This window comes from Phaenicophaeus curvirostris, unplaced genomic scaffold (genome assembly GCF_032191515.1).
Source record: "Phaenicophaeus curvirostris isolate KB17595 unplaced genomic scaffold, BPBGC_Pcur_1.0 scaffold_50, whole genome shotgun sequence".
In the NCBI taxonomy this organism is placed as follows: Eukaryota; Metazoa; Chordata; class Aves; order Cuculiformes; family Cuculidae; genus Phaenicophaeus; species Phaenicophaeus curvirostris.
In genome coordinates, this window is record NW_027206673.1 from 395862 (window position 1) to 419346 (window position 23485).

General features: G+C 36.4%; 1 pseudogene; it reads left to right on the forward strand.

The window, feature by feature from the left end:
* Positions 1-2799: 2799 nt before the first annotated feature.
* On the forward strand, positions 2800-23203 carry LOC138733961 (zinc finger protein 654-like; annotated as a pseudogene).
* The last annotated feature ends 282 nt before the right edge of the window (positions 23204-23485 follow it).

Consider the following 23485-nt stretch of genomic DNA (forward strand, 5'->3'; position numbering starts at 1 on the left):
AAGTATGGGCAGTAGAACTGCATGTTTCAGAGACAACAATGTCTATTATAACCATAAGCCTTTATTGCATTGTTTTTGAATGGTAATTATTTGCAGAAGCAATATGTTAATGTTAGGACCAGGAACTTATCAAAAGTTCATACGTGCCTAACCAAAGAGCAAGATGAGGGAGTCCTGTAACTTTTCCCTCTCTTAACTATTCTCAGTTAACCTAATTTATTGTAGTTAGTAACTTTTTGGTGGCTGTCTTTTTCAGCTCATGCAGCCTCTTTCAACTCTTATAGCCATTCCGCATCCACAGCGCCCCTTTGGTAAGGAGCTCCACAGTGTAACTGCACACTCTGTGAATGTCCCAGTTTAGCAGGTGACAGCTGAAGGGGCACTAATTTCTCCCCTTCTTCCTCTACTCCAAATTGTGAAGGGGAATCAGGTAAGGTAAAATAGACCTGAAGGCTGAAACAGAAAACTGATATAAAATATTTAAAACCCAAAGTCTATAAATACTCAGACAGTCATGGAATGCACACTACCAGCAGTGGTTACTAGAAGACACATGCCTAAGCACAGCCACCCCAGTCAGTGAGGATGTCACAGTCCTTGCGGAGAGGTTGTGAAAATCGGAACTGGACTTGGCACAGCAGCCAGACTTGAAGCAGGGCAGCCATCGAGAAGGGCCATCCCAAGGGAGTTTCTCACTTGCATAAGGAGCATGACATTTATGGTGTGAAATACATTCTTTGGTCAGTTTAGGTCAACTGTCCAATCCTTTTTACAGTTCTTTACAGTTATCACTTTATGCTACCAGGAGAAAATACCAAAACACTGCCATCAGGAAATGTTGTCTCGTTGCTTGAAATAATTTATGAATGTATCTACACTGTACCTCTCAGGTCAAAATGTTATGAAACACTGTGGTGAGAACTACCTTTGTTTGAATATTTGGAGGCTACACGCACTAAAGGACCTTGGATCCATCTACTGTGTTTCTCCTAATGCTTTTGTGTTTTCCTGTACAAGGGATCTTGTTAAAAGTATTTCAGAGAACTCTGTAGGTGTGTGAGGCGGTACTATTTTATGAAGCGTTTATGTTCCACGTTAGAGCATTTATCTACAAGTCTGCTAATTCTCTTCCAGTTGACCTAGATATTTGCTGCATTAAGCTAACAAATTTTCAAAGAGTAATTATTAAAATAGATTTGGTGGAAAGTAAGAATCTACTTACAAATCGATCTCGGCTGTTGATGAGGAGAAATAGTTGCTGGTCCCTTTGTAAGTAACTGCTTTGCTTTGGAGCAGCTATAACCAAACTGACAGAAATGGAGACACTGTCCATCTTGCAGAGCCTTGAACAAAGTTAGGCATGCAACTTTGAAAATAGAAATGTAGGCCCCTTAACCTGCCTTCTAAGTGCTTTCTTTAGTTCATGGGAAATCAGACCAATCTGTGAGATTCACAGGCTTTTAAATTGAAAAAAATCCTGAACAGAGATGTATCTGTTTTTTTGTTCAGTCTGTGCTTTGTTGGTCAGCCTGGCTTTTGATGTGGATATACAGGTATAACTAGGATTGGCACTTCGTTAACATTCTTGAAGCCAGTTACTTGTGTCTTCTGTATGGTCAAGTGCTTTACCTTCCTTTCTACGACATGGCTGATGGCATTGTGTTTCTCAACCTGCTTCTCATTTTGTCAGCATGTAGGAGGTCTCAGGTTTACTTAGCTGGAGGAGAGTGCCCTAAGCTCTGAAGTGCAGCTAATCCACTCCTGCTATTATTGAAACTGTGCTGTTATGATGAAAAAAATATAAAGCAAGAGTAAGTGAGCCTGACTGTAGTGCAGTGAGATGCCACGTGCAAGAGCATAGAAGAAACAGTTTTCAGTCGCTGCTTAGAGTACTGTATATGAGTCACATCTTAGCTGTTCATTAAAGGAGAAGAGACAAGCCAAAGCCCTTGGCCTTCTGCTTGCTGGGTCACTGTAGCATAACGACTGGTCTATTACAGAATTGGTGGGTGCCTTTACTGTTGTCTGTTCTGTTACGTTGCCTTGTGCTGAACTCAGTGCTGTGTTTTATACATGGAGTGCTCTACAAGGATGGAGCCTTTCAAGGGACTTGTATAGAAATACCAGGTGGTCCTGGGTTATTGAGCCTCCCAATGTGGGCATAGTGCCAGAAGTTTGCATTTATTAATAGAAACAAGATTGACAAGGTGACCAAGGAAGGATTTATCTCCATTTTCTTCATGAAAACACTTTTTTCATCTTCATATTTCCCTATAAATAGTAATGCAGTTCCAATCAGAGCATAACTAGTCTTACCTCCATCGTATGGATAAAAAAGTCTATATTTACTTTCTGATAAGAAGAGGTGACTGGTATATTTGTGCCTTTATGTCAGCAGAGGAAAGCAGAAATAGTGCACTCTACTCAATCCCTTCATTGAAAGTTTTAGAATGGAATATCTGAGTATTGTTATAGACTCTCTAACTTGTATCCTCTTGTGAAATGGAAACCTGTGTTTTAATGCAGAGTGTAGTATCTACTGTGATTCTGTGTAAGAAGAAATTATTTCCTGCCTTAGCCTCTGAAAAAGAATAGTTTAAGGTCCTTTATAATTTATAATGTAGGTCAGTTTTTTCGATTACACACCCTACACCTGAGGGAGAAGGAGGGGAGGTAAAGCAGGTACAATACTAAATACTTAGTATTTCTGACTAAAGAGAATGTTTTCCCTTGTAATATATATTTAAATGTTTTTATCATTAGGTTGTTGAAGACTATGCTGGAAGGTGGCAAGTTCCTCTGCCTCAGCTTCAGGTGCTTCAGACGGCGCTCTGTTGTTTCACATCTGCCTGTGAATCATTCCCAGCTGAATGTGAGCATGTACAATACGTATTGAGTAGCCTAGCTTTGTAAGTACATCTTATTTATTTTATTACTTTATGTGTAAATGTGTTACTTTTATAATAGCAATAGGGTCTCAGAGATCCTCAGAGCTTTTTAGAGTAATTTTACCAGGTGACGTAGATACATGGAACCAAGAATTGTTAACTGAGGGTACAAAACCTAGAATTCAGTCTTTTTATGTCATCTGAATCTTCAAGTCAGGCATTACAATGTTGTCACATGTTTTCCTGCAAAATAAATAATCTAAAGAAATAAGTGATAACTATATAGACTTTTTGGAATAATCTTATTTTGAAGTATTTGAAGACTGATCTTTGACAGTACATGATTGTAATATCTAAAGTTTTTACCGTTCTGCCTCTAGTGATGTAATAAGTGAAGTATTTAAGATAAATTTCTTGTAGTGTTTAAGAAATTAGTCAATTTTAAAATGGATTTTTATGTCTGAGTCATCAGAAAGCTGACTTGTTAAACAGTTAACTGAGAAAATGTCATATTCAACTTTACTACAGAATGTTGCATCATAAATCTTTCTATAATCTTGATGCTTCTTGATGCATTGGTGGTTTTCCCATACGAAGACTGAAAGTGTCAGGGTAATGATCAGTAGATAAGTAAAAGCAATTTTTTTCATGTTCTAAAAACCTGCTTTTCGCATTTCAAAACCTTAGTGTGGAATGGAATAAAAAAAAAGTCTTTAAGTGAGTTAGATATACTGAGCTGAGATGCAATATACTTTATTTTCTCTCAGCCTATGGGGATGAACATCTAAAAGATAGCTTTATAGTATGGTTTGAGTAAACTGGATTCATTTGTCCAGCTGGTTAAATGGCTTTCTTGTTGAACAGTGCTTTTGAATGCAGTTTGGTATCTCAGTTCAGAATTTTACGTGTAAGTGTCTTATTCCTGCTTCATGTAGTCATCAGAAGTGAATGCTCTCCTAGTCATCCTCTTTTAGTTTACCCGGTCAGGACAACTGGGTTGCTTATCCTTTCCATCATTGTTGAGCTGTTGGTACTAATTACATAGGAGTCAAGGCTTTATTCTGTACTCTGATAGAATATAGGCTGTCTTTAAGTGTTGGAGAAACTTCACCAAAGAGATTTATTCTTGTGTGTGTGACATGGGACTACTTGTGGAATCATAAGACCAAGGTTTTTAAAACTGGAATCCTTAGATATCAAAGAATGACCAGCAATTGCGTCAAATCATGGTTACCCTGGGTTGTTTTTTCACTAATTTTTAGGAAAATCATGATGTTTGTATACTTGTATATGTCAAAGCGTGGGAGGAGAAAAGGTAGAAATGCAGGTATTTATTGTATGTAAGGTGGTCCCTTCTTGATAATCTAGAATTGGTCGCCGAGTTCCTGTCTGCTCTAGTTTTGCATGGGATACCATAAAGTGATCCTGAGACTTGGTAGTTACAGTTACCTGGGAAACCTTGCATGAGTCTCTCTTGAAAATTTGGTGTATATCAAGTCTTCAGTTCTTGGAGAGCAAAAATCTGCTTAACTATTTTCATATTCAAGTAAGATTTCCTTAGTAACCAGACGATAAACTATTAACAGTAATGACTGTTGCATTTCTTATACTTATTAGCCTTGCTATTCATCACAAGTGAACCAGTATTACCATTAATATCAGGATTTTAATAATGTTGCCAGCATACTAGTGTTGTTAGGCAATCTTCTGATGTCTGTAATATCAAAGTAGTGATATGATAAATTCAGAAACACCATCATTATAAGTGGATGGGTTTAAATAGGGATGTGCAGTGCTGCAAATTGGTTTAAGATAACAGGGCCAAGCTGGAATTGACTATAGTAATTTTAACTGAATGGAGACTGGTGATGAGGAAATATAAAGTAATCTATCAAGATATAAATATTAGTCTGATAAGCTTGGAGCAGATGTGGTGATAGGGAAGAAAACTGTAGTGTACACTTGTTCACTGTTAACCAAAAAAAGAATCTGGAAATTAAGATCCTATTTTCTTTAAAACAGTCAAAGCAAATAAAAATCAACGCATGCGTCATTTGCTATAACTAGTTGATGCCTTAAATAAGTTCCAACTTGACTGCCTTTTAGACCATGACATGACTCATGTCTGACCTTTCCTGAGAGTCAAGAATGCTCCAAAATTTTGTTTATCAACATGAAATGAAATAATGTTTTCCAGAACAAAGTACTTACTTGGGTACTGGTTGTTTTTTTTAATGCCGTATTTGAGTTGAGATTCAAGTACCTAACATGGAGAAAAATTTTGTCATTGAACATAATGGATGTGTATCTTAAATTTTTTAGGTCTGTTTTTGGCATAGCTTATGGCTGGTTAGGAAAAAAATTACTGCAGCATAATCTGAAGGAAATCTAATTTTTTATTATTTTTGTTATTTCTGTACAAAGCTGCATTTTGCTTACATGAATGTTAAGATCTTTTAATGCACTGTATTTCTGAAAATGTTATATAGAGGAAAAAAAATGCCTTAAGTTCCCGTTTTACTATGCTTTTAATTAACTTTAATAAACATTTTTGTTAGGAATGCTTTGGCTGTTAACTTCAAATACATTTAAATGTAATTAGATTTAAATTTGTGGATGACTGCAGTGAATTGAGTTATTCTGCAAGGCGTTCCTTGTCCAGCTGTTCATGAAAATCTGCCTTTTGTTTTAAGAGCTGTTGCAACAAAAGACTAAATGCTGTAGTCAAAGGATTTGCTGTCAGCAAGATCTTCACTCAAAAACCTGTAGGTTGGAAGAGTGCTGGAACCTCTTTCAGGAATTATCTTCCACCTTCTCCCTCTCTGCCTCCTTATTGGCCCAGTTCATTTGGAAAATGTCTAGAATAGTCTTAAGGAAAATTATTCCTATTTTCTTCTGTTACAAGACCGAAGCCTCTTCAGTCATATTTCTAAAATTCCCTTGATACGCAGTTTATCTTTCAGTACTGTCTTTCCCTCTGAGAGTCATGTAGTTATTGCCTGCTGCTCATGACTTTCTCAAGCAGCAGCTGCAGATTACATTAGTTCAAGACTTGGTTTATTACCTTTTCCAAAGAGAAATTAAATTTCTCAGTCTTAAAGCAGAGCAGTAGCGGGGGCACTGGAGTTGCCTGCAGATCCAGGATATCCAACTGCCTAGTTTTTGAATGAATTGCCTGTATTCCAAGTATTATTCTGGAAGTATGCTTCTATAAGCAAAGACTTAAATTGACTTGAGCTCTGGAAATCTTCCTTTTAACAGCCTCTCCTATACTGTTATTGGGATTATTTGTCTCAGTCACTGTATTTAAAATTAAATAAATAAATAAATAAAACTATTGTAAGATGATGGAAAACACGGAGGCCACAGGTCAGTTTGAATCTAGGTTTTCATATAAAGACTTCAGGGGGTACTGTGGTGTGGCAGGCCTAAATGGAACAAAATGTTTTAAGTAGAAAGTGCTTATCATACGTGAAATCATGAATTGTTGGGAATCTGCATTGACATGAAGTTTCCATTCCTTGAATGTAACTTCTTCTACACTGTGCATGCTATAGTAACTTTACAGTTGTCCTCTTTCTTCCTGAAAATTGCTGTATAACTGACCAACATTTCTGCTTTTGGTGAAGGTTCAGTTCTGTAATGGTGAATGAGGAGACACAGTATTGAGGACATAGGAGTTCTTGAGGGAGATGATCAGGCAGGTTCTGTGATCTAAATGTCCTGAACTTATGAAAAGGGTGCAGCAGAAGGAGTTTTAAATCGTGCTTAAGTATAATCTGTTTGATTTGATCTCGTTAGCAGAAGGAGTTTTAAATCGTGCTTAAGTATAATCTGTTTGATTTGATCTCGTTAGCTTATCTATAGCTGTATTGTATTTGGGACTCGATGCCTTCTGAAAAATGCTTGCAGTGTGTGTGTAAGTAACTGATGAAATCCAAGACAAAACATCAGACCAATGTAAAGGTTTTGAAATATGAGTTATGTTTAGAGTGTGGGCATTAGCTGAACTTTTTAGATTGACTCTGGCATGAGCACTAGTCTAGAACTTATGAAAGTCCTAATTTCAATTTTTGTCCTGTGAAAACTAAGACTTGTGGTAGTTTCATTTTTTGAATGAATGTTTTTAGTTTGGTTGACTTGTCACCACTTCTGTTTTTTAGGAGTTTTTTTGAATTGCTGCTGTTCTTTGGAAAGGATGAGTTCTATGAAGATCCTTTGAAAGATATTTTAGGTTCAATCCAGGTAGTGTTGCCTACTTTATATAAACTTTTAGTATTATTTTAGTACATGTAAAGACAGGTTTTGTGGATATGTAAATATGTAACCTGGAGAAAACATGCCATTATAGTGAGAGGAGGTAGTTGCTTTACTTACATTTAAAACCAAAGGGTGTAGGGGGGAAGGGGATGGATATTTAAAGGAAAAGCCATTTATTCTAATGTTTATCGTTAGCATTGCTATTTGAATCTACTTGGAGTAAGCAAAATGCGCTCCTCTTTGTTATACCAGTATTGTTAAAGACTTACTTTATATGTAGCCTGTATAGTAGAGGGAAGCTTTGCTTCATTATAACGAATTAAAACTTAATGTCATCCAGTGTTGCATACCAGTTCACGACATGAAACCTTAAGGTTCCCGCTGTGGTTTTAAACAGTAAGATTGAAATTGAAGCTCTGTTTTAGTCAGCTCTTTGAGTCTGCATAAACTCTCATTGTTTGAGGCTGGTGTGCTTATGACACAGCACAAGGCACGAGCACAGTCAGTCATAACCTGACTGGGACAAGGTTTTGTCTGGCTATATAAAACTGCATAAGATAAATCATCCTGGATTAAAAAAAAACAAACTTACCATTTTTGCCAGTTAGGTCTTTTTGATCTGAACTGATTTCAGAGTTGAATTCACTGCATGGGAACACAACCACTTGTGCCACCATAGAATGAAAACCAGGGTTGCTTCTTCTGTTAATACTGAGAACAGAATTGTAGTTTGAAAAATAGCTGTCTCTGTTATTTTTATGTTGAAACCTGTTTGTTACTGCTGCTACAAATTAATGTGTCAGCACTATTTACCTTAATCATCAAATCCAGCAGCACTTACATGCTTAATTAGAATTGGTGGAATAATGGGGTCAAGGAGTGGCTCAGGAATGGGTAGGGTCTCTTGCGTAAGAGTAATTGGAGATTTTTTGCAGCCCTGCAATGAGTGCTTTTCGAAAACAGTCTTATTAATTGCCGTGACTTTTAAACAATGAATACATTGAATATGCCTCTACATCATTTTCTAGAGAAATAATTTCTGAATCAGTTGTGTATTCAAAATGGTCGTGAAAACCATTGTGATGGTTACTTAATGATTTTTTACCATCACACATTTATCTGAATATAAAATAAAAATATTTAGTTGAAACTAAACGAATTCACAGTAAAGAAGCATAAGTGAAGAAGTTAATCGTATGTGCATAGAAGCCATTCTTCAGCTACAACTTTTTGTTTCAAAATTAGATACCCTTTTCTTGTGATGAAAATTCAAATGTTGATTAATGTTGACACTTTTACCAGCAAGTAACAAGGGAGAGTGTTGAACTTGGCATATGTGAAAATCATGGATGGCTAAAACATTCTGGATTATTTTAGGCAAGCAGAATTTGTTATGTAGAGATTTGGAGAAAAATTATTGCTTGAGGGCTGGTGACTCACATGGCTTAATTTGTTTTTTCCCTTGTAGAATCTGGACACTGTCACTGGATCACAAATCCAGCATCAGCGTGTCTAAATCTGTACATTGTTATGCAAATGACAAGCTCTTGCTGCATGCCTGTAGAAAACATGAGCATTCTGTCTTCCATAGTTCTGTATTATTGTTTTCAGAGAACATAAATTGTTGCTTTAGGGCTTTGTGTAGGCTCAAACAATAAATGACTTTGTAGTTTGAATTGTTGACTGAGGAAATATTTAAATATGCATAGTTTTTTCCTATCTCTTAACTTTTGAATTGTCTAACTTTAGATGATTTTTTTCTTTTTCTAATAGTTTTTCTTTTTACATGTAGGAATGTCAGAACCTTCTAAGTAAATACAGAAATATGAACCTGGAACTAGTAACCCATATCATCAGAGATGGTGGACCATGGGAGGATCCAGTATTACAAGCAATTCTTAAAGCAAAACCCGTATCACAGGAATTAGGTATATCATGTACCACGTTAATTTTTTAGAGTACTGAAAAATGTGTTAAGTAATGCTTTTTTTAATATTAGGGTCAGGTGTTGACAGCAAGTGTTGCACACAATTTAACTGTTTTTCTGTAGTAAAATGTGCTGATGCTCTTCTTTAATAAAACTAATTTTTTCTTGCTAGTGGTTTAAGTCTGCTTTTGTAGTGTAGAGATGAGATTATTCAGATAAGAGACTACTAAGCGGTTTACTTATAAAATGAATTTACTGAACTCAGGTGTTCAACTCCTGAAAGAGCATGGAGAGTGACTTGACTTCACTTAAGCTACTGAAGTAACATGATTAGGGAGGACCTGATCTGCATTTTTGTCTCATGGTGCTCTGACTTGTTTGATTTTCATTTCAAATTGTAAATACTCATGCTTGTGACTTTTCTTGGTTCTGTTTAGAACGAGGGCTGTGACTACACCTGATAGATGCTTTCTGTTTATGTGTATGTAATTCCTAGAGCTGGGAGTAGGAAAAAGATTTCTGTTCAGGTGCAAAGTAAACCTGCAATTCTGATGGCAAGTAGAAACAAACATTACCAGAATGTTAATGGAAGTTCGTATCCAGTCTACAGTAAAATCTTTACTAACAGCTTAGGCGATATATTTGCTGGTATCTCTTAAAAGTCTTTCTATTTGATAGTGGTCGAAAATACTAGTATTTCTCCAGTTACTATGGTGTAATGCACAATTCAAATTCATTACTGTGTTTATGATAATGTGTTGGTTCTTTAGCGAGAGGTAGAGGACTATAAAGTTTGAACAGCTCAGAGAGCTGCCCCCGTTGCCAGGGACAGTATTTGATAGAACAGTAACACAATTGATTAGGTAGTCTTTGTTGTTTTGTTTCTCTTGGAAAGCAGGCACTCAAGCAACATGGTTTACCCATGACTTTTATTCAATATCTGATAAACTTCTAGACAAAGACCTACAGAAACAAAATGAGAAGAAATAATCCTGTTGTTCTGTATCTTGTGACGAACTTGAGAAGTTTTGGTGGTTATGATCTGAAGTTAGGCTTCAGTCTTGATCTCTCTCAAAGAATTAGTTTAGTCCTTTCCCTTAGTTATTCCCTTGAACATCATAAAGTCTCTAAATGACAGGTAACAATTTGAGGATTTTTACTTAGTTTTAACCTGGCAGAGTAGAAATGAGTCTGCCTGTTGTCACTACGTGATCATTTTGCTTCCTTTTGTTGCAGGCCACTTCTCCTTCCCCTCTACTGAGGTATTCTTCCTCCTTTTATCTTTCCGTGTCCTGCACGCACATACCCTTGATGCATCTCATTTGTGGTGACCAATATTTTATTTTAGATAATATCTTCTGGAGCTTTTTCTTTCTTGCCTCACTTCCTCTAAAATCTGATGCTTGTGAAGTCTTACACAAAGCAAACTTTATGTGCTGCTTTATAGGCTGGCAGTGTTTGGTGTGTATCTTGAAATTTAGCCATATAGTTCCTCAGGGATCATAAATGAGGAAAACTGCCAGTTTTTGCTGAGTCACCAACCATTACTTGCAAAAGTCAGTTTGATAAATATGCTCTGTGTGAACTACATAATCCTGTCTTGGATTCATTAATTACTTGGAGGAGCTTAGGCCAAGACAAACCAAGCTGGGTCTGTCTTTACGTGAGTTTAGTGTGCTCCAAGATGTTGCAGTCTGTTTTGAGAGGGCTGGAAAGGAAAGCAATCTTTGGATTTAAAGAAAAATAGTAGTATTGAAATATAGAAGCAATAAACTTTTAGTAGTTAGAAAGAATAAGACAGCATACTGTGAACATCTACAACAATATTGTAGACAGAGGTACACTGAGATGTAAGCAGTTAATTGGTGTCTAAGCTGATGGTTGGCATCTGTCACTAAAACAAAGCAGTGCGCATGCTGCCTGGACAAGAACAGATGTTGTGTTCTCCAAGCCATTTTTAATGTATTCCAGACTTGGCTAAATGCTTCTGTAGTTAGTTGTCTTGAAGCATTCTGCTACAGGGAGGGAGCACAATCCTGCCAGTGGTGTAGTTGGAACTCGCAGTCTATTTAAAAAAGTCTTGGAGGGTCTAGGAAACCTCTGTCCCTGGGCACTTGTGCTGTCAATGTTCAAGGGTGTAGGAGACCCTCTTCCCTGGGAACTTGTACTGTCAGAAGTGGGATTCTTATTTATGGAGCAGAGGGGCATACTGACCTAAGAGTTCACTACACAGAAAGTGGGAATGGTATAATAAGTTAACCTGTGTTGTGGAAGAGGAAATATGTAAGAGGACAATCAGGCCATATTGTCCAATGCATTACATAAACATTGGCACACCATTAGCACCTCACAGTGTGCATTTACTTAACAAGATGCAAACAATTCTCAAAATAAAAGCAGCAATACTGCATTTTGCATCCTTGTGTGATATGTTAACTTTTAAGAGAAGCTAGGATCTCTGATCTTTCATAAGAGACCTACTGTCTTTCATAACAGAGACATTACCTTTTTTGTAATTTCCTAATTACTTAAATGTTAAGTATTTTGAGTATCTCACTTGAAACCATTCTGTTCAAATGTTAGTTTTAATCTTAGCTTTTAGGTCTGAAAATTTCCAGAAATCGGGGCCTAGATTTTAAAGGTATTTCAGGATTTAGAATGGTGCATAGTAGCACTTTTAGATGAAGTGTATTTTCCATTTCTCCAAGCTAAGTTAAGGTGTTCAAAGCTACTTAAAGGAACAGTATGTGAATTGCATTAAACTTTTTCACCACTCTGACCTCTTTCATTTTAATGGGTGATGAGTATCCCAGTTGTTTAAATATTTATAATTATAGCGTTGGAAGTGATGTCGACTCTATATGTCCGACAATCACCTGGATTCCAAGTTCTAAGAAAGGAGGGAGCTTTCTTTCTTGAAAATGCTCATATCTGCTTTTGTATAGTGTGTATTTTACTAATCCTTTGCAACACCTTGTGTTGATTAGAAACAAACTGCTGAATTAGATTACTGTAAAGTAACAATTTGTTTCCAAGTAGAAAGACAGGTTCTTGATGGTATTTAATTTAATATGATAGCTTCTTTAGCAGACCCTTTTTTATAGCATTTGTTGACGTTGCACTATTAAAAACAACATTACATTTAAATATATTTGTTGTTTGGACTTCATATTCTAATTGCCTTTAAATCTTTCTTTTCTGTACAGTTAACAAATATTTAAGCTCTGAAAATCCACTGTTCTTTGAACTACGTGCCAGATACCTTATTGCCTGTGAACGCATCCCTGAGGCAATGGCTCTTATCAAATCTTGCATAAATCATCCAGATATCAGTAAAGATCTGTATTTCCATCAAGCTCTTTTCACCTGTCTTTATATGTCACCATTAGAAGATCAGCTATTCCAGGAGGTATTGTTTGTCAGTATACATTTTTTTTAATGAAGTGGTACATTATACTTACTGTATACAAGTTGTCAAGAGGAACATATGGAACTCTGGTTTTGTAGAACCAAATGTCATAAAATCAGATGACTGCACCAGTGTTTAACTTAGTGCTGGCTTGCATTTTGAAAGGTTAAATGTTAAGCACCTACAAATCTTGTTGACCTAAATGGAATTTTTTGGTCAAGTTTACTTGTAGATGTATTCCCCAAATAACTTGAGAAATTAATATTTTGTAATTTCAGTATGTTGGCTATTTTAGTATTCATTATTTTAGCAAAAGCACTTGAGCCTAATTGATGTCAGTCCAGTGTTTTGTATGTTATATGGTTTTGTTAGTGTTGAAGGTTTTTTTTTAATGATGCCTCAGTGTGTAAAATGACACTAGCTGTATGTGGCCTTACTTTTACCACTGATAGCACTTATTAGGTAACAATTGTTTTCTTAACCTTGTTTTAAGAACAAGCTGCCATTGTGCAAAAAAGTGGTTTTGTGTAATCTTAATTTCCAGACAATTATTGATTGTCATTACTCAGAAATATGGAAGAGCTCTAAATATCTCAAAAAATTCTATTCACAGACGTACACAAAAAGTGTTCCATAGTTGTCCTATGTTAATAGCAATCCCTGAAATTTTCAGTAGCTTCTTTAATATAGCAAGGTCTGATAGGTTTTTTTATTTCATGCTAGCAAATTTATCTAAATTGATTTTATTTTAATTGTATAGCACTTGTTGAGGACTGATTGCAAGAGTGGAATTGAGATCATCTGCAACACTGAAAAAGAAGGGAAGACTACCTTAGCCTTACAGCTATGTGAATCGTTCCTAGTCCCACAGCTTCAAAATGGGGACATGTATTGTATATGGTAAATACTTTATTTTTGGTGAAGCAGCTTAGCAGATAATAAATGCTTATTGCCAAAATGAAACACGCATAACTTTGAGATACAGCTGGAGTTTAAAATACCAGTCTAACATGATCTGTAAACATTCCTAGTTATATCTGTTCCGCCTGTTGCCTTTTTACACACCACCATGTTCAGTGGTAGGCTATATAGTACATAACACTTATTAACTGTTTCAAAGTATCAGAAAGGTGAGCCTTCGTAGTTGAGGCTCTAAATACCTAAAAATATGACATTTATTATTAGCAATGTGTAACAATATACAGTCTGACTCTCTGGCAATGCAGATATTTTGCTGTTATGCTCATTAAATGACACTGCTTTTAATAACAGAACTGTAGAATGTCACCCATGTGTCTTAAAAGAGAATGTGGTTCTGAAAATGTGCTATGAATTATGCAAACTTCTACTTCATAAACAGAGCCGTAACATAAATGATGGTCCTCTAGAAAACATTTGAGAGAGAATGTTACATGCACGCTGAATTGGCTTGATAGTTGGACACTTTTATGGCTAAGAAGCGTTTCTAAAGACCTATAGAAACAAATTCCATTATTCTGAGGAGTGAAAGATGACTAGGCAAGATAATGCTTTTATTTAGCCTGTATAAGTTTTGTACCTAAAGTAACATCTGCATTCCTTGATAAAGTATGCTTAATTTGTTTGATTATGAAGTTGAAGGAAAAAGGGTTAAAGATTTGATTTTTTTTTCGTGTCAATATAGATTACATTGCTAATCTGCATAACTAATTTTAATTGAATTTAGAATCTATATAGGATTTGCTTGTTCCCACGTTTCAGAGAATTGAAAAATGTCTCCTTTCTTTTTTCTTGAGGAAGTAGTGAAGGTCAGACATGAAAATACTTGGTTTATTAATAACATTTTTCCTTAATGATTGGATAAGTAAATTATTATGTTGAATAAAAACCTGTTGAATTATGACTGACATACATTTATGGTACAACATATTGGCAATACCTAGTGGCATTTTTCAGTCTGTTTAGAAGAAGATGGGCATACCTGTCCCCATAGGGCAGATTAAGAAGTTTAACCAAAAAAGGTACATAGTTTGTGTGAGCCCAGCGACCAACTTTGGAACGGAATCTAGCTTTGATTCCAAATGCTACATTTCCTGACTTATGCGTATCAGTTACATTGCTAGTGCTTTCTGGTTTGGGGCTTCAGTCTTTTTAAAAATATTAAATTAAATTTAATTTTTATACCTTTTGCTGTATTAACATATTAACCTTGCTCTTACCCAACTGATCATCAAATCTTGCATCTTCCATTTTGAACATTGCTGTTCAAAACAAGATGCCTATCCTTATATTCTGGCAAACTGGATGTCAAACATGAAATTCCAAAAGAGACTAATGTTTCATATCTGTTTAATAAAGAAACCGGTTTGACATCTTAGTATTTTAATCTTATGTTCAGAATATAAAACTTGTGGATCTTTGAAAGGATTTAGAGCAGTTATGTCTGTGCAGCTAGAATAGCTATTTTGGTTTTTTACAGAGTCTGAGCCTTAACAATTGTGTAACCAGCAAGAGAAATCTGTATAATGCTTAATAGATAATGTAAACTGGAACAAAGCTTGTGAGGGCATGACTATACTGTCATTCAGATTTTTGAAGTAGGAGCCCACATTGTGTTTTCTTACCTAGGGAAGATTTTAGTGACTTCAGCACAGCTTAAATCATCTTGCCTTGTCCAGAATTGAGGACCTTGCAGATCCTGCAAAGATCTACCATCCAACACGACTAGCAAAGATAAGATCAGAATAGATTAGAAAGGTGTAAATAGCAAGTAGTTGCTATTGCTTAATGTGAAGCAGCCTATATGAAATCTTCACACTGAAACCGTTAGCTCTCCTATTAAGTCTGAGGAAGATGGACTTCAGGCAGCTCTGTCACAAAGCTCTTGCTGTTCTCATTGCCAGTAAGAAGGAATTCTAGATTTAGATGATCTGCATTATTTTTCTTAAGTGAAAGCCCAGTTATTAAGCACAGAGCAAGCTGTGTGTGGTCTTACTAGAAATTTTTGTGTACAAGATACTGGTAAGGGATCAGTCCCTGATGATGTGATTAATGACTTTCTAATATCAAAAAAGAGATGTCTCTTTAGGAAGACAGGCAAATTTTGATGGAACAAGTATAGTAGAATGGCTTGCTTTCTCTGCCAGGAAATTTCTAAATGCTGTTTTGGCTGTTTTCAAATGGTTCCTGTGCAGTAAATTCAGTAAGTCAGGGATTTTTTTCCTGTATGTTCAGTCAGCCTTTGGCCATTTAGTAAATGTTTGGTGAAGCGTGCTCTCTGTACCCCAGGAAAGATAGCCTTTCTACTTGTCAATAGTAGCAAAGGGTTTAGACCTAGCTAAGGTAGGACACGCTTAACCATTCTCTTACGTTGCTGATAGAGGCACTCAGTGGTGTGGTTTTTTGTGGGGGGTTGACACGCTGGAATACCTGGTTGCCTCTGATAAAGAGGTACGGAGTTCTGTGATCCCACAGTAACAATTTAAATTTCCCCAACTTGTGTCCACAATAAACACAGACCTCAGTCTGGACTAAGTTCTACTAGCCAAGAAGTAAATGTCATTTAAGTACTATACTAGTATGCCATAATAACAGAGCAAATAGAAACTCCTCCTGCCTACATTATCTCAAGTTTATCATCTGTGTTGGGGTCAGTGACACAGAATCTTAAGTGCTGCTGATTTCAGTTGGTATCCAGAGCATTTAAGTGGCTGAAATGGAGTCAATCAGCTCTTCAAGAATGCTTTAATCCCTAATGATTATCAAAATCGGAAATGAGCTTGAGAAGCCTTCATCTACATGGAGGTGTAAGACTAAAATATTTCACATCAGAATCTAGTCAAATGGTAGTTAAACTGATTTAGTAGCTTGTTTTTTACCAACGGAGCTGCTTCTGCTTTTAGTTTTCTCCATTACTTTTTTGGCTCTTTTCTTGTGCCAGCTGTCACACTTGTTTGAACACATGGCAAGCCACTTCAACCTCTAATCTCTCATAATAATATGAGTTTTCTCAAATTCAATGTGATTACTATTGAAATGGCTTGCTCTGAAGTAATGTGAGATGAAGTAGAAAATAAGTTGGTTTTTTTAACTGCTTAATATTTAACAGCAAAAATGTTCCTTCTTCTGTACTTCAGATTGAGACTTTTACTGAACTGTTATGAATGGTTTGGTGTGCAAAGACACTAGTTAGCATCAGGCATGTGCATGAAGTTTGCAAAGACTTTCAAGTATGCAGATTTCTAGCCTGGTGAAGGCAGAGGTGAACAGTTTGTATCTTTAGAAAACATGTCAAACTAATTTTTTTGTGGGCAGAGCTGCTTGTAGAACTCCTTTTTCACGCTTTCCTCTATGTAAGCTGGATGTTTCAACTTCAGTTTTCTTGGGCTCTTAACGAAAGAAAAAGTCAAGCTCGCTTGTCTAGCTCTTAACATGTCAAGCAGAATTGTAGAGTTGTCCTAAATTTAGAAGTGAAGTTGATGTTTTGTTATAGATAGTTCTGTCACTTCCCTTCATGCAGGCACTGACCTCACTAGACAAGCTTAATTTTGTCTGATATGTACCTGGCACATACTAGGGACTCTGGAAGATCAGCCAAATGTTATGTTAGTAACTGAGTTTGTGCTTTCTGAGGGAGGAGGCTAGTGGAATAAAAAGGTGCCTTCCTTCTGAAAATGGAAGCCGATTGGTCCCCTGTTTTCATTATAGTGTTATGGTAGGAATTCTACCTAGTCCTAGCTATATGTACTTCTCTGTAAAATCTTCATGCTGGCAAATCTTAAAACGAAAACTTGCTTTTCCAAGTCTCTGAGTTGAATTGCATAGAACTTATAGGTTAACTTCAATTAGCTATATTTTGTAGACTAAACTCGTCAATACCTGTGTAGGAGTTCTGTTAGCAGTCTGTTTTTCTGTTACCTGGTATCAGTCAGAAATGTTATTTGACTGAAGATCCTAGAGATATCTGAATAGCTTTAAAGCCTGATGCTTTAATGTAACCTCTATTGGCTAGAAAGACCAGTGATGACAGCAGTAAAAAAAGGAAATTCTATTACACACAGAACTGGAGAACATCAATATTTCCTATCAATCGATCATATAAGAAGCTAGCTTTCTACAACGCTCCCATTTTCCATATTCCAGGCACTTTCCTGAGGAATTCCTCATTCTTGCACTAGAAGTAATTTAATCTCAAGAGCACACAGAGCTTTCCGTTCAGTGTAACATTTATTGCCTGGGTAGGTGCTGTAGCATCAGATTTTATTATGCAGTTTTCTATACTAAGCTGAATACATTAATATCGACTATTTAATTGGCTCAGTGATAGGAGATACTCTGAATGCTTTAATGAAGTAATTGAGTTGCATTTTCTGTTATGCACATTGGGTACTATTGTGGTGTTACATATATTGGTATTATGCCTTCAAATGTTATTTTAGTTGCAGAATGTACAATGTCCTTAGTAATGCATCATGCTTAGTGATAGAGTTCTAAAACTCAGTCTAATCAAAATATTTTGTTCTGTACTTATAGGGAGCTGATCTTCATTTGGAGTAAACTGCAGCTTAAATCTAACCCATCAAAGCAAGTATTTGTTGACCAATGCTACCAACTTTTAAGAATTGCTACAAATATCAGAGTAATTTTCCCATTCATGAAAGTCATTAAGGATGAAGTAAGTTTTGTTTGTTTTACCCCACCCCACCATTATTTTTATAAACAGTTAGAGAAGTGATGTTTTTATTGTGTAATGGACACTTTCGGCAAGAAGTGAAGAGGGGATAGGCAAAGACACCATATGAACTTAAAGGTTTTGTCAAGTTCCGGAATGTGCTTCAATATTCAAATTTTTTTTTTAATTAGTTAACTGAATTATCAGTTTTTGTTTGTCTGCAGCAGGTTTGAGCAATGCCATCCTCTATAAATAAATGGGGAAATTATTATAAATACGTGGAGTAAATGTGAAAAGAGCATAATTTACTTTTGTTTTAGCCTGGCTAACCCTTGTTAATTTCTGAATTCTTTCACTGGTTCTAAGCAAATCTGAAGTGCTTAGTGTAATGTAAAGTAAAAGCTAGACTAAGATAAGAGAAGATATAATTTTGCTTCAGAAAAGTGCGCTGTTTTGTGCTTCAGATGTTAGTCTTACACCATTCTCTACAAACATCTGCAAAAGAGTTGATGTGCAATGCTTCACACAGGAGTGCAAGTTGTTTCCAAAGAAATGGTGGGTTTTATCATTAACCTGGCTGACCAGAGCTCCTTCATATTCTATGCCCTAAATTAATTATAAATTACTGGTGCTGCTGTACAGTTCTAAATGCAATGATGTGCTGCTGTTCAAGATTTTTATCTCAGTATGTATTCTTAAGTACTTGTGGTGATGTGAATAACTTGTATTTGCATCTGAATGATCGTATTTTTTTTATTAACCCACTACTTATGGAGCTTAGTATGTAACTTTTAATATCCATTTAAATATAGATAGGCATTACTGATTTCTAAACTCCCTGAAACTCTTCTCACTACATCAGCATGTTTCTGATATCCCTCCAAACTACATATTCAGGGCAGGGCAGGAATTCTTATTGGAAGGATAGTTTGTCAATTCTGAAAAGTCAAGTCGTTAAGAAAGCATCGCCATGAGTTGTTGTTTCACTAGTGGCCATTGTTTAAAATGGAAGGCAGTATTTTATAGCACGTATTTTAATGCAATGCAAATAAAATTAATTGGGATGAGGACAAAATATAGAGTAACTGTCCAATTATAATGCAAAACAGCCTAGGTAATGAAGGTGCAGATGGAAGATACTGCTAGGTCAGGTATGATTTGCAGCAGTCTTGTTTTATATGCCCAAATCATTACCTTTAACTATAGAACTGCATGTGGCAAAAATATCTGAAGCTTTGTTGATGGTAGCTGTATGGCTTATGGTGCAAACCAGATGTTATTTTTGAGCATATCTGTATTTTAGTTTTGTTTGAACATTGTTTTACAATGTACATACCTTTAAGTGAAGTTAACTAACAGGATGCTTTCTGAACTCATAACTGTTTAAGTAGCTGAATATAAATGGGATGTTGATGTTTGTGCATTGTTTATATTCTTTTCCTTGTAGGTCTGATATAAAAAAAATAAAATAATTACTTCCAGGCTCTAGAATTCTGTGAGCCCATAAGGAAAATACCATTATGCGTTATTTGTACTTATGTATATTGTAATTTCCTTTCTGTAGGTTGGTGAAGATGGTCTTCAGATATGTGTTGAGATATGTGGATGTGCCCTACAGTTGGATCTCCGTGAAGATCCCAACATGAAAAGTCTTATTTATAAAGCAATTGCACATTTTCTGCCAAATGACTTGGAGATCCTCAGAATTTGTGCTCTTTCAATCTTTTTTCTTGAGCGCACCTTGGAATCTTACTACACTGTTGAATATTTATATAAATGTGCTGATGAAGAATACAATGAATGCACTAGTTCTGTTCAAAACCGTGTACGTTTTGAATTGCTTCCAATTTTGAAAAAAGGTTTGTTTTTTGATCCTGAGTTTTGGAATTTCTTGATGATCAAGCAGAATTGTTTAGCATTATTGGGCGATAAAGCCTTCACTGGCTTAAGTGAAAGTGCACCGGAAAACTCTGCTGCAAATACAGAGAAGATAACAGAGTATAGGACTCTCAGTGAGGAACGTGTCTGCTTAACAGATGTAAGCAATGGGGAGCTTGACCCTGAAGATCACTCTGAAGCCCAGTCCAAAGGTAATGCCAAAAAGAACCATGAAGCTCTTGAGGCATCTAAAATGTTAGATCAAACTGAACCAATACACCGCTGTGTAATATGCAACAAAGAATTTCTTGGTGGTCACATTGTGAAACATGCACAAGCTCACCAGAAAAAGGGCAGTTTTTCCTGTGTACTGTGCACCAGAAAGTTCAGGCAAAAAGGACTTATGCTGAAGCACTTAAGGAATCATGTCAGGAAGATAGAAAGGCAACATCTTGCTGCAGTTCTTGAGTCTAGTCAGCAGGCTCCAGCTCCTAATGAACTAGAGTGTTCTGATATTTCTCTGTCTCTTGAAAATGGGAATTCTGATGGTTCCAAAGATAATGAACCAGAGACTGCAATAGCTCCAAGTGCTGACCTTGTGGTCCAGGTGGAGGAGGAGAATGTAGAACAGGTATTTGATGTGGTGGAAAACCGTCTAAGTGACCAGGATGATGATGCTACTGAGAATAGTAGTGACAGCTGTTTTAATAATGTTCCTGATACTCTAAGTACAGGAAGTTTGCCCGAAGATGATGAGAGCTCTAGTAAAGAATCGCCTATTCTGCACAAAGTGAATGGATCTTTTTGTCCTCAAAAAGACATTGACGCTATGGATGAAGAAGGAAGCTTTAAGTGCCCTGCTAGCGGTTGTGCTAGAGTGTTTAAAAAGATAAGATTTCTCAATAAACATGCAAGAAAAGCTCATCCGACTGACTTGAAGGTGCAGCAGCATATAATGAAATGGAATAAAGGAAAATGTCGGTTCTGCCAGAGAAAATTTGCTGATTCCCAACACTTTATAGACCACCTGAAGAGACATGTGTATCCAAATGTTTACTTTTGTTTACACTTTAATTGTAATCAGAGATTTAAGCTGTCAACTGAGCTTGCAGAACATACAAAAAGTCATAGTGTTTTTAAGGCTCAGTGCAATTTTGCAGAGTGCTGTGAGCTATTTGAGGAGCTCCCTTTGCTGTATGAACATGAGGCTCAGCATTATTTAAATAAAACATCAGAATGTTCAGAAGGTGCGAGTGAAAAAGATTCTTCAGATGATCCTTCAGAACTCTGTAGTTACCAAGATGATGAATCTATTAATGAAAAAGAAACCGTAGATTTACCAGTTCCAACATGGAAATCAAGAAAGGATTCTACAGAACCAAAGACATATATTCAAACTGGTGAGAAGAAACCAAATAATGTAATTCACAATGGAAATGAAAGTTCATCTGAGGGTAGTGCTACAGTTTTAAGTTTGATAGACCAAAAGACACCTGTGTTACAGCCAAATTCTGAAAACTCTAATGTTGTTAGTGACCAACTGGTCAATGGGCACAGTGACCTAGATAAGACGTCATCAAAGTCATCAGAAATACCTTTGGACAGAGTGGCAGATGAAACAAGGACAGAAAATGGGTCAGTGTTACCGGCTTTACAGAACTGCCATGACGTACCACAAAATAATACTGCTGCCTCACATTTACCTTCTAAACCAAATCAGACAACAGAGACTACTTCATATGGTGTCATCTTAACAAAACCGTATGTTAGACCATTGCCTCCAAGCTATCTTGATGAACGATACATTAGCATGCCAAAACGTAGAAAAATTTTGACTGATTAAGTAAATGCTGATTCTGAACAAGATAAACTTTGTAGCAAATCAACAGAAAGACTTAGATGTGGCAACTGCTTGACCATCTACTGTAATTCAGAAGCACTTGAGGCTCACCTTGCACAAAAGAAGTGTCAGACGCTCTTTGGATTCGATTCAGATGATGAAAGTAAGTTTTACAATCCTTTTGAGTTGATTTGTTTGGAGGTAAACACCAACTAGAAAATGATTTGTGAAAACGGGCCACCTAATGGAATAGATAAGACAGACACTACTTCTAAGCAACTGTCATGTGCCAGAATTTAGATAATTACAGTACAGTACTAAATTGGAAGTTCAAAGTGGATGTACTGTCTAGAATAAGAAAGAGATGGGGACAATTGGTAGGCAGCTCTAATGGAAAAGGCTTCTTATGGATCAGAAGAGGGAAACTTAATCTTTCCTTTAAAACTGAATGTGTTGAAAAACATAAGTGGTGTTCTAGATTAAATAGTGATTTTCATTGATTGGTCTTCATTTTGATCCCAATGCATTCTCTTTTACAGGTGCCTGATTCAATGTTGTGGGGAAAATGTATTGAATGAGGAGTGGTGTAAGAAAACACTACAAGAAGAAGCATCAGTTCGTTTCCCAGTTGGCCTTAATCATAAAGCAGTCTCAAATTACTAAAGAAAACCATGACGTTGATAAAGACAAAGCACATTTTCTAGACAAAACTCACAGAGGAATAAATAGGAGCTCTGCAGGTCTTGAGTCCAGAAAGGTTGCTACAAAATCCCCAAAGTACCAGTTATCCTAAAAGCCACGTTCATTCCAAACATGTGATAGAAGCTTAGCGGCACAGTCTTTCTAGCATGAAGGCTTGAAGAAAATAAGGCAGACGGTTGAGCAAGCAGAGAAGGCAAAGGTGTTAATTGCCTTATGGAAATTAAACCACCCAATTCTGAAACCTAGTTTAGATGGAAAATGTGGGGTTAAAGTATAGCTATCTACACAGCTGGGAAGGAATCATTCAAGAAGGTGTTATTATAATGTGGATAAAAAAATGTGTAGTGGAACCATGCATTCTTCTTTCAGAGTTTTAGTACGTGATTCCATTATCTGCTGAAAAAAACATAGAGCTCATTTAATAAACTTAGAATCCAAAAAGAGGAGTGTAGAAAGAAATCTTAAGATGGATGGAATGCTCAAATAGCCAAAACTTGAAGTATGGGGCATGCAAGGAAAAGTGAGTTGATGCAATATGAAGTGTGAAAGTTACATGCAATGGAAATCAAATGCATGCACATGAAGCCCTGTTCAAGGCTATAGTAAATGTGCGTGTTAAGTGTCCTGTAAAACATCGTTGTAGGTGCAGGAAGACTAACACAAGAAATACATGCATAATTGTGTGGCTGTTAGCAGAAGCAGACTGAAGCAAATACAGAATGTGAAGGGGGTTAAGCTTGCATTAACTGATTTCATGCAAGTAGAGGTCCTTCAGCTGTTGGCATGACTGAGAAGAACTTCAGATAGCTTCCCGTTTTAAAAAAAATAGTTTAGAAAAGGCAGACAAAAGCAGAGCACATGTCAAGTTGAAAAAAAAAAAGATCAGGAAGAGCATGTTTCACAGATGTGATATTGCTTAATGGTGGTAGGT